Source organism: Musca autumnalis, unplaced genomic scaffold, assembly GCF_047663935.1.
Source record: "Musca autumnalis isolate F117 unplaced genomic scaffold, ASM4766393v1 scaffold_4, whole genome shotgun sequence".
In the NCBI taxonomy this organism is placed as follows: Eukaryota; Metazoa; Arthropoda; class Insecta; order Diptera; family Muscidae; genus Musca; species Musca autumnalis.
Window position 1 is genome coordinate 46,413,935 of NW_027411977.1, and position 13,350 is coordinate 46,427,284.

A 13,350-nucleotide genomic window follows, 5' to 3' on the forward strand; every position below is an offset into this window, starting at 1 on the left:
TCAGCACTCGGCACGGTTGTTCGGATCGCCGTCGTTAGTGTTAGTTCTAAGTTAACCTCTACAGTATACTACGAGTACTGACTAGTGGAACAGCACCCGAAAGTGGAGTGGAATGACACCCGAAGGTGGAGTGAATGTATTAGCCACCGCGCAAAGGGTTAGCTCTCAAAAGTACTTCCCAACCTCTCTACACTCTACGAACACACAACTGTACTCAAGCCCGTATGGCCGGCTCCCTGCAGAAGCAAGCATGACCGTTCCATCACAAATTGGAATACTGAAGTGAACGTTTGCACAAAGCGATTGAGAATTACTCCGTTGTTGCCATGCTGGTGATTAATTACATTGCATTATAACGCACCGTCCCATAGTAGCGAATCGCTACCCAACAATGTGTACTGGTTCTATCGTTAGGGTTTTAATCAGTGTGGATGGCATTGTGTTGTTGTATAGTGGGGCCGTAATGTTGTTGGTATTATGTTCGTGATCAACGTTACACTACGTTACACTGTCTCTAATGATCCGTACATGAAAATGTATGGGGGTAGCAGTCAGATGTGGAACTTCCGATGCTTAACGTATACATCCTGTCGATAAATAACTGTACTCCAAGCTATTGCTCCAACATAATCCCGCTTTTCGAAAGTCAAAACCAACTGGTCTTGGGGGACCTCAATGCACATAATGAGTTGTGGTCCTCGGAAACGACTAGAGGGGCATAATCAACAAGTGCGCCCCAAATGATGTCATCTGACAACCAGTCGTTTCCCTTGGGTCAGACCATCTCCCCATAAGTGCATCCATCAGATAGATCGATCTACGGTTTGCACGTTCAATGAGGAAGCCTGTACCAAAATTAGCGAAGAGTTTCACAGTTCGCCAGATATAACCATCTTGTCACCTGGTATGGCAAACGACATCACCTGACAACGCGTCGTTTCTCTTGGATCAGACCATCACTCCATAATTGTTTCTATTATAATACCGCTCAATTTCATCACCTCTGAATACCGCATTTTCATCAATCATGTGGGATTCGGTTCCAGAGGGGTATAATGTGGGCTGACCAGATTGATAACGAGGTCGCCCCTACCAGAATTGGCGTAGAGTATAATAGTATGTCACCTGGCCACACTTCCTTTCTCATGGGTCAGACCTTCTTCCCATAAGACACGCCATTCGGACTCGGAAATAAAAAGTATGTCCCATATCATTGAGCCCATATAAATCGGTATGCACTCCTTGATATGAGCAAATCTCCCTTGGCCCTTCAGAAATGTTGTGGAACATACGTATGTATTTAGCAGACCGCCCAATTTCATCACCTCTGAACACCGCACTTTCATTTATCATGGGAATGCTTAGGCTTACATCCAGATAGTTTACTAATTACCGCTTCAGAGATCTACCCAACCGTTCTGATGCTTGGGTAGCAGAGAGGACGTTCCGAGACAATCTGACTGTTGCAGTTGCTTGCCATATTCCTGGTGGTCGAATAGACAAAATTTCCCAGGAGAGGGTATGGGGTTAGCAATTGAACATGATGAGCTTCGTCGAGCCAATCCCAGTGTCCTCAGTGTCAGAGATCTGAAACAAGAAGTTAACAGATTGGTTGGTGAGCATAAACGGGACAAATGGCTAAATCATCTGAAGAGCTGCAACAAGCCATTAGATGTCTCGGCCGTGGAGGAACCACCACAATTCACATAGTATGACGTTGCGCCAGGAACTCTAAATGATCCAAAACGTTGGGCGCTGTAGGAATCTCCATGGTAATGCTGAAACAGCTGGATGAGCCAACAGTCGAGTATGTGACCAAAATTCTCAACCTGTCGTTAGCCACCCACATCGTTCCCGAAGTCTGGAAAATGGGCACGGTGGTCGCGCTACAGACACCTGCATAGGTGAATCGTACAGGCTAATTTCGCTTTTGTCACCTGTTGGAAAGACTCTTGAGGCTTTGCTTTTCCCCAGCGTCAGAAATAGTAAGCAGCACAGAACAGCAACAGCGCTTCACACCACCTCCATACATATTAGTCAAGATCTCAACCAGTGCAAGCCAGTTGGTTGAGGATATTGAACAGCCAACCCTACGGCCAAGTTTGAAGCGTTGGATAATCAATTAATTATGTTGACGCCAGTCATTTCCCATGTTAGTTTCCCATGTTAGGATGATATCTCCGGAACTGTTTAACCACTACCTCTCCTGCATTCTACCCCCTCCAGACGGCATTGAAGTCGTAACGTATTCTTATGATTGCACAATTTTGGTGTCAGGTAACTTCCCTGATGTCACTTGAGAACTCCTGTTTGGCTGATCTTACCACTTTTTCCAGTAAAGGAATATGCAAATATCAGCCACTTAATCTACTCCCACACTGTTAGCCTCATGGACTGTACAGATGAGCACAGAATTCGATGTGATGGCCGATTATAACAGAATTCCGACCACTAACTACCCCCAGATTTTAGGGGTCACAGTCGAGTGCCTGTTCACGTCATCCGTAAGATCAGGGTCCTCAAGTCAGTAGCCGACAGTACTTGGGGTGCAGATGAAGAAACAAGTGCAACGTGGGAACTACAAAGAATGCCGCCTCATGTCTTCTGTGAACCATATGCATGAGCAGACTAAAGGCCTCGTCACATAAGAGGATTTCTGGCTTACTTCATTAAGTTGCATGTTCTTCCGGCTTTAAGTCAAAAGTCAAAGCATACGAAAATCTTGTTTCAGCACACATTCAGCCGCATTGCGTTGCGGCAACTCTACGCGGCTGAATGTGTGGTGAAACACGATTTTCGTATGCTTTGACTTTTGACTTAAAGCCGGAAGAACATGCAACTTAATGAATGAACCTCAAATGTCAAATTACGGGAAGTTCAGGCAAAAGATGTATGTTGACAATGTTGACATGGATCTATGTTGACAATTATCGTTGGAGAAGTTTCGTGACTACAGGGAGCCTCAAAAGTCAAATTTGGGGTAGTTCAGTAGCTCAACCCCCTCAAAATACCGAAAATAGAGAGTTGTTATAAGGGGGCTATACAAAAAAAATGTATGAGTAGACCTATGTGGAAAATCTTTAGTGTGGCCACTAAAACCTCAAATGCAAAATTACAGCCAGTTCACCTAAAAAAATTTAGTTAACACCGAAAATCGCGAGGTACCGTTATATGGTATATAGCGCATCTTTTTACTTGAACTGGTTATGAAAATAAAGACATTCGGGTGCGAAAATATAGCATTCTCGCTTAATTATTGTGGACGCTAGAGTGAATACAACAGACGGACATGCCTTGATCGATTCTTAATTTTATCCTGATCAGGAATATATGGGGAATTCTGAGTGAAATCGGAAGCTTTGGCAAAAAGCGATTTTTTCATTTCCTTTCTTTTTTGCTGTGTTGATGATGCTCCTCAGCAAAAGATCTTAGTATATTCTCAGATTTTTTGACTAACGGTTCCAGACATATCGCGCCTTGAAGAAATCAAATTCTGTAAAAATTATGTGCAAAAAAGTTCTCATAACTTCTTGAATATTGGTCCAAAGAGAAAAAAATCTTTTTTTATACCCTCCACCATAGGATGGGGGTATACTAAGTTTGTCATTCCGTTTGTAACTACTCGAAATAATCATTGTAGACCCCCCCAAACTCTATATATTCTTGATCAGCGTGCAATTCTACATCGATATAGACATGTCCGTGCGTCTGTCCCTCTGTGGAAATCACTCTAGCTTCCGAACGGATTGAAGTTGGTGGATGAAATGAAAACATACAAAGTGACGCGTGACGCTTTGTCGTTTTCAGGAAATTTTAGAATATTTGTCCCATTTGACCACCGAATTGGTTGTAATTTGGTATTTTGTGTCTCCAGAGGCTAAAAAATATTTCTACCAAATTTTGTTTATATAGGTCGCCATATAATTCGAATTATTTTAATTGTAATTCGAGAATTCTATTTGTAATTCGTAACATTTCATTTGTAATTCGAGAATTCCATTTGTAATTCGAATTATTCCATTTGTAATTCGAATTATTCCATTTGTAATTCGAATTATTCCATTTGAAATTCGAATTGTTCCATTTGTAATTCGAATTATTTCATTTGAAATTCGAATTATTCCATTTGTAATTCGAATTATTCCATTTGTAATTCGAATTATTCCATTTGTAATTCGAATTATTCCATTTGTAATTCGAATTATTCCATTTGTAATTCGAATTATTCCATTTGTAATTCGAATTATTTTATTTGAAATTACAAATGAAATCATTCGAATTACAAATGGAATAATTCGAATTACAAATGAAATAATTCGAATTACAAATGGAACAATTCGAATTACAAATGGAATAATTCGAATTTCAAATGAAATAATTCGAATTACAAATGGAACAATTCGAATTTCAAATGGAATAATTCGAATTACAAATGGAATAATTCGAATTACAAATGGAATATTTCGATTTACAAATGGAATAATTCGAATTACAAATGGAATATTACGAATTACAAATGGAATGTTACGAATTACAAATAAAATTCTCGAATTACAAATGAAATGTTACGAATTACAACTAAAATGTTTCGAATTACATCTGAAAAAGGTGTAGTACGCGTCATTTTAAAATATTTTGAATGTATTAGTCCCATTTGAGCACTGAATTGGTTGTAATTTGGTAGTTTGTGTCTCCAGAGGCTAAAAAACTTTTCTACCAAAGTAATGGCTGAAATTTGGTGGTTAGTCTTCATTTGGGGTACAAAACATTCCATATGAAATTTGTCGGTATAGGTCACACGCCCTCATATAGTCCCCATAGGACGATATCTCCCAATTTTCGGTATTTTTGAAGGTTTGAGCTCTACTATAGTACCAGTTTTGAAGGGTTTAGCCTCATTATAACACCGAAATGGCTAAAATTTGGTACATATGTAGTCTTCGTTGTGGGTATAAAACTTTCCACCTGAAATTAGTCGGTATAGTTCAAGATCTTCATATAGCTCCCATAGAACGGCATCGCCCGATTTTAGGTATTTTGAAGGTTTTAGCCTCATTATTCCACCGAACTGGCTGAAATTCAGTCTATTTCCGGGCTACAAAAATTTCCCTCAGAAATCTGTCGGTATACGTGCATGTTTTGCGGGGTACCCAAATAGAACGGTATATCCCAATTTTCGGTATATTGAAGGTTTTAGCCTCATTATAACACGAAAATGGCTGCAAGATGGTTGTTACTAAGTCTTCGTTGAGGGTATAAAACTTTCCACCGGTAAAGGTCCATGTCATCATATAGCCCCCATAGAACGGTACCTCCCCATTTTCTACATATAGCTCGTTTTCCACAAAAATACCTGATATTTGGTATTAAATTTTTGGTAGAGGTATGAAACATTCCAGCCGAAATGTGCCTGTATAGGTCGACATCCTCAAATACCCCCATAGGACCGTACCTTCCGATTTACGGTATTTTGAAAGTTGTGGCCTCTATATACCACTGATATGACTGAAATTTAGTATTTAAATTGCCATGGTTGTATAAAATATTGCAGAAGATAATTATCAGTATAAGCCCTTTTCTTCAAATAACCCCATAGATGTGTACTTTCCGATTTTCGGTATTTTAAGGTTGTGTCATCGATATCTCATCGAAATGGATGAAATTTAATATTTAATCTCCGTTGGTAGTATAAAACTTCCCAACTGAAAATTTCCGTTATTGTTCCATGTTTTTATATACCCCCCATAGAAAGATCCCTCCCAATTTTCGGTATTTTGAAAGTTTTAGCAACATTACTCAATGGGAATAACTGAAATTTGGTATTTAGTCTTCGTTGGAGTTACGAAACTTTCCTCCAGAAATTTATCGGTACAGGTTAACGTTTTATACAGCCTCCATAGAATATCCAAATCCAGAATATCCACGGTTAGGTCTAGTCGGTTTTGCCCAATTTTATGTATTTCGCTCAATTCGGAAAATTGTAAATATTGGTCCATGTTTTGGAAAGAACAAAAATGTCGCCCCATATTAACTGTTTTGAAGGGAGTATTATCAGTTGAGATATATAGTCGGTGTCATGCTTAAGTGTTCCATACACCATTTTTGACTTTTTGAGATACACATGGTTTCTAGGGTTTTCCGGTATGCTCTTTCTGAATTTCTAGTCGGCTTTCTCCTATCTGCTCTAGTTTACGAGATATCCACACCTTGACGGGAAAGCATAAACTTTTTTCTGTTATGAAATTAATATTTTATAAATTTACAAGTTTAAAAACACATTTCAAAAATCAGAATTTTAATTTTCGAATTAGCAGTATTTAAGCTATTGAGGCAAAGATGGAATTTTTTTTTTGTCACTTTGTTCCATGTGATTTAAAATATTTCACATTTGTGTCATAAGTGCGGATATGTAACATATCGACAAAAAATATTTTTTAAAAAAATCTCTATAACTTTTATATTCCAATACATATTCCTCTAAATTTTTGCAATTATGTTCTATATACTATTATTAATATTTCAAGTCAAAAATATAAATATTTGCTTTAGCCAGCTCCACGCAGTTGTGACACAAAACATTAAAATGCGATTATCTCAAAACAGGCAAATGGCGTATGGAACACTTAAGCATGACACAGACGATATGTACTACTCCTGCAATAAAAGGAAGAGTTTAGTGCTTTCATAAACGAAATAAAACTAATTGTTCCTATTCACTTCAATAAAGTTCGTGGTGGAGGGTATAAAAAGTTCGGCCCGGCCGAACTTAACGCTTTTCTTACTTGTTTTTATGATTTGTTGTTTTTTTATCGGCTGTTTAATAAAAAATAGAAGAAAATTTTGCAAGGTGGGCTTGGTTGACATTTTCGCGATTTTATATTAAAAATCAATTTTTATAAAATCAATTTTTATAAAATCAATTTTTATAAATTTTTTCTTGATATTTTTCTGTATTAAACTACGATTAATTACAACTATTTCAAGTCCTATTCGGTAGTGGGATTCGAATAATTACTACACCTTTTTCAGATGTAATTCGTAATATCATTTGTAATTCGAATCATTTTATTTGTAATTCAGAATATAAAATATTTTTTGTATAATTTTATATCTGGCTTTTTCCAATTACAAATAAAATGATTCAAATTAAATTATACGAATTTCAAATAAAATAATTCGAATTACAAATGGAATAATTCAAATTACAAATGGAATAATTCGAATTGCAAATAGAATAATTCGAAATACAAATAGAATAATTCGAATGGCAAATTAAATAATTGGAACAACAAATGGAATTCTCGAATTACAAATGAAATGTTACGAATTACAAATAGAATTCTTGAATTACAATTGAAAAAGATGTATTGGTTCTTACTTTTGATAAATTTGTCAATAAAAAAACATAAAAAAAATTCAAAATGGTTCAGCATTTATTGTACCAGCAAATCCTCTTTCGTATTTAAATAATCATCTTCTGAAGAAAATATCACTTTAATATTTGGTAGATTATTCGGCCGCATGCCCATTCATATAATAATTATATGGTAATCAATTTAACCCATATACCAGAAATGAAGTGAAGATGCAAATTAATAACAAACTGGAAGTCATCGATTCAAACGATGTAGAAAATATATGGAACAAAGTCAAGGATACAATGTGCGAAATAACAAAAAATTATCTTAGAAACTGTACAAGAAGAACACAACAAGAATGGATGAACGAAGAAATTATGGAGCTTCATGAGGAACGAAGGAAATACAAAAACGTTGACTATGAACGTTACTGGGAAATCAACAAGGAAATTCGCACTGCTACCCGAGCTGCAAAAAATGATCTACTCAATCAAAAATGTAGAGAAATTGAACATCTGCAAAACATTCATGATGACTATAATCTACATAAAAAACTAAAAGAGTCCGCAGGAGTGTATAGGAAGGCATCACCAGCATTACTAATGGATGACAACAATCAGCCAATTTTCGAGACATTACACATAAAGGATCGATGGAAAAACTATATTGAACAATTATTCACAGACGACCAACGATCAAGAAATGATCAGAACACAATTAATTATATAACGGGAAACCCAATCACTACAGCCGAAGTAGAATATGCGATTCAATCGATAAAAGATAAAAAATCAACAGGACCCGACGAAATTCCTTCCGAAATCTTAAAATTAATTGATGGAAACAACATCTCACTCATTACACGACTTTTTAATCATGTGTATGGTACTGGCCAATATTCAAATGATTGGTTGAAGTCTACTTTTATTGCAATACCAAAAAAAATCTAATGCAAAAAAGTGTTGTGACTACAGGCTTATAAGCCTTATGTGTCACATATTAAAAATTTTCCTAAGAATAATTCACAAACGAATTTACTCCAAATGTGAAAGAGTTATGGGAGAGTCCCAATTCGGCTTCAAGGAAGGTATGGGTACCAGAGAAGCCCTACTATCCATCCAATTACTTGTACAGAAATGCAGAGACGTCCACAAAGATGTTTATATATGCTTTATCGATTATGAAAAGGCATTTGATACCGTCCAACACGACAAATTGATTAATATACTGAGGGAAATAGGAATAGAAGAAAACGAAATTAGGTGCATACAGAATCTATATTGGAACCAAACTGCAAGAATCGAAATAAATGGTGAACTGACTGACGACATTCCCATATCAAAAGGAGTCCGACAAGGGTGCATACTATCACCGCTCCTCTTTAATATATATTCCCAAAAAATATTTCATGAGTCAATCGAAGGAGAACGAATTGGAATAAGAGTTCAGGGTAAAATTATAAATAACATACGGTACGCTGATGATACCACAATTATTGCCGGCAGTATATCTGGGCTACAACAGCTCCTAGACAAGCTCACGTACGTAAGTGAAACATATGGCCTCAAAATAAATACAAAAAAGACAAAATACATGATTGTTAGTCGGAAAGATGCAAGTTATGAAACGTCACTGAGTATTAAAGATGAACTTGTCGAACGTGTAAAAACTTTTAAATACCTTGGCGTTTCAATTAACGACCAATGGAATATTTCAAACGAAATAAAGCGCCGAGTGGAGATGGCCAGAAACGCCTTTTTTAAATACAAAAAAACACTTACAAATCACGAATTAAGTCTCGCAACCAAGATACGATTCGTCAAATGTTATATTTGGTCTATACTATTATATGCCGTAGAAACTTGGACCATCAAAAGTGCAGATCAAAAAAGAATTGAAGCATTTGAAATGTGGGTCTATAGAAGAATACTTAAGATACCCTATACATCGCACATTTCAAACCAAGAAGTTCTCAGACGAATGCATGTCGACAGGCAACTCTTACACACGGTCAAATCGAGAAAAATCGCATACCTTGGACACCTGATGAGAAATGACAAATACAGATTTATACAATGCATTATTAAATGCAACATAGAAGGACAACGACCAAGAGGCAGAAGAGAGATATACTGGCTAAGTAACATCCAAGAGTGGACAGGATACAGAGATGAAACAAATCTGCTACATGCTGCTAAAAATCGAGAGCTGTTTATAATTTCATAAAATAAAATAACATAACATGTACATATGATATATATAAATGTAATGTATACTATTGTATGACCGCTTTATATCCGAATAACGGATCCGCAAATAAAGAAGAAAGAAGAAGAATCAATTTAGATATTTTTTGTCTGGCTGGTACAATAATTGCTAATCCATTTTTAAAATCGAAAAATGAATCAGTTTTTAAGATGCTTAAGATAAATTCCTAAATAAAACAACAAAACAAATGTTAAAAAATATATCTTTTTGCTAAAATAACAAATGTTTGACGCTGATGTCAAGAAAAATTGTATTAAAAAAAATTAAGTATGTCAATTGATAAATTAATTCACATAGAACATAGAAAATTGAAAGGTCGAAAAAACTCCAAATAAAACTTCACAAAAAAATTAAGAATATATAGTAATCATTTTAATCCCACTACCAAAAATAAGACTTAACATTTTTGAAGAAGAAGGCAAACTATTGGAAAATACCAAAAAATTTTTTTAATTAATCTTTGTTTATTACAGAAAAACGGTCAATCCTCTAGAGAATTTTCACAGCTACAACATTTTCTTTAGCCCCATTTCGATAGGACTTGCGGTTTTCAAGCAAAATGCCTAAAAATGTCAACTTTAATCGCGATTTTTTTAAAAAGCGCTCCGGCTTTTTTTGGTTTTTTGATATTTTCTCATCTACGTACATACATTGTAATTTCAGTATCCACAAAAACATCGCAGGTGTAAGCACCTTCCATTTAAAGTTGCTTCAAGAGCACCGTGCATAACAACAATATTTTATAAAGAGACTAATAAAGTGTCCGCTACTTCCGAAAGGAAAGGATATAAAAAACAAATGAACATTATATAATATGGAAATGGCGAACACTAAAAATTTTGTTGCATTAATACCAATTTAATCAATATTTATTTTTATGTTAGTACTAGCAAATGCCCGCTACTTCGTATGCGGAAAGGGAACAATATATATATATATAAACAATATTTAATACGGGAATGGCGAATACTGGAGATTCTGTTGTACTAAGACCTATTTTTATTAACAATATTTTTTCGATTGAAGTCAGAATTTACAAAAAAAATCTGAAGTATCGCATCCCTACACAACTACCATATTTTTTATTTCGAATTTCCAAAACTACGTATCATATTGCAAATTTCAGATTTGACTCCTGGTTTTAATCCTTCACTAACACAGCATTCCCTTCCAGTACGAATTTCCAAACACTAAACTTTATCTCACGCCTTCACAACAACAATCACGCACATTTACAATGCAAGGTTCTAGCTTTAGTGGTTTCGCCCAGAAACCGAATAGGTCCGTTAAATTTTCGGCATTCAAAATGGACATAAAAATCCAAAATGATCATAAAAATCCACGTTTTCGTATATCCCCATATAACGGTACCTCTCGACTCAGTGTATTTTAAAAGATTACTTCCTTATATTCAACATATATCCTAACCCCAATTCACTTTTCCAGCTTTATCTGTTCTCCTGAAACCCATTATAGTACTATTTAGTACTTTTTGTATAAATAAGTACGAACCTCCTCCATACCTCCACTCTAAACACCAATTGCTAATTTAGTACCGAATTTCAAAATTCCAGTTCTACCCTTTACAAAGTCACAAATTGTACAAAATTCTCTACCATATAGCAAATACCAAAAGGTACCAAATTTTGTACCATTTAGCACTTTTCGTACACGATTTTCCAAAATGTAGTTTCATATCTCAGCTCTATCCGTTCACCTAACCCCAATTTATAGCCAATGTAGTTCCATTTAGCACTTTTCCATAAGTATGAATTTCCAAAACTACCTCAATCCTCACTCCAACAGTAATCTGTTCACGCAAATACAGCGAATTCCGTACCAGTTAGTACTGCTTCGTTCACATTAGTACCATTTTCCAAAGCTTCCTCCATATCTCAATTCTATATTCTAACAGTAATTTTAATTCCAAATTTCAGGATTCCAGCTCTTCAAATCCAAATCCAAATCAGACTAAACTCACTACCATTTAAGACTTTTCGACCTTTGGTACATCTTTCTTACTCTTAATCAGTGACCCCCATTCCAAATTTCAGGATTCCGGCCCTATTCGTTAACCCATATCTAAATTGTACTATATTTAGTACTATTTAGTACTTTTCGTATAAGTTTAGTTCGAATTCCAAAAACCTTTCTTCGTTACTCTTCAACAGTGATTCTCATTCCAAATTTCAGGATTCCAGATCTATCCGTTCACCCAAATCCAAATTGTACTAATTTTAGTATCATTTAGTACTTTTCGTGCACTTATTGCTCGAATTTACAAAAACCTTTCTTTGTTACTCTCCACCACTGACCCTAATTTCAAATTTCAGGATTCCAGCTCTATCCATTCATCCAAATCCAAATTGTACAACATTTAGTACCATTTAGTACTTTTCGTACCCTTATAGTTCGAGTTTACAAAAACTTTCATTGTTACTCTTCATCAGTGACACTCATTCCAAATGTCTGTATTCCAGTTCAATCCGTTCACCCAAATCAAAATTGTACTAAATTAAGTACCATTTAGAACTTTTCGTATCCTTATAGTACGAATTTCCAAAAACCTTTCATTGTTACTCTTCATCAATGACCCTCACTCCAAATGTTTGTATTCCCGCTCTATCCGTTCACCCAAACCCAAATTGTACTAAATTTTGTACCATTTAGTACTTTTCGTGCACTTGTAGTTCGAATTTATAAAAACCTTTCTTTTTTACTCTCCATCAGTGACCCTCATTCCAAATTTCAAGATTCCAGCTCTATCCGTTGACCCAAATCCAAAGTGCGAATTTCCAAAACTACCTCAATCCTACACTTCAACAGTAATCTCAATTACGAATTCAGGATCCCCGCTCTATTTGTTCACCTAAATCCCCATCGTACCAAATTTTGCACTATTTAGCTCTCTTAGCCATAAGTACGAATTTCCAGAACTACCTCAATCCTACACTCTACCAGTAACCTCAATTCCACATTCCAGGATTCCAGCGCAATCCGTTCACTCAAATCCCTATTGTGCCAAATTAAGTACCATTTAGTACTTTTCGTACATTTCTAAAACTACATCCATATCTCAATCCTACGTCCCTACAGTGATCATAATTCCCAATTTCCGGATTTCAACTCTATCAGTTAGCCCAAATATAAATTGTACCAAATTTAGTACACATTTCCAAAACCATCTCCTTGTATCAAACCAACTTCTCAACCTTGATTCTCATTCCAAATTTAAAGCTTCTAGCTCTATCCGTTCAGATAATACCAAATGGTACAAAATTTAGTTCATCCTATTCCATCAGTGACCTTCATTCCAAATTTCAAAATTCTAACTCTACCGGTAAGTAAGTAAATCAATTCCTTTCATATCCTTCTGGTCCTTTATTTTTCGAACCGTAGTAGAAGTATCACAAGGTACGATTTTTCAGCATCTAAAAATTAATCACGCGAAATCTCAGCTCTCTTGACCTATGACGAAAATTTCCTTTTGGGTTCTTAATGTACTAATCAAGGGCTTTCATCTACAAATGGAATTTTCCACCCCCAGACTTTGAGTTCCATTTTGTGTTATCAGTCATTCAGTGAGTCAGTGATCGTTACTGAACTCTTTCATAATATTAGATTAATTTTAATCCCAAAATTGGAAAAGAGAATGTCTTTGGTCCAGCTACTCGTAGAGCACTGTTGGGTAGAAATGCTCGACCTCATACACAAAAGTGTAAAA

The 13,350-nt window shown here is 35.7% G+C and overlaps 2 protein-coding genes across 4 annotated transcripts in view; both read right to left on the reverse strand.

Annotated features, from left to right (window-relative positions):
• Positions 1 to 13,350, reverse strand: part of LOC141403880 (G-protein coupled receptor Mth2-like) — a 536,210-nt gene that overhangs the window by 375,412 nt on the left and 147,448 nt on the right. The gene's annotated exons all lie outside the window — the stretch shown is intronic.
• LOC141403876 (G-protein coupled receptor Mth2-like) overlaps positions 1 to 13,350 on the reverse strand; it is a 36,585-nt gene that overhangs the window by 2,171 nt on the left and 21,064 nt on the right. The window lies entirely within an intron of this gene.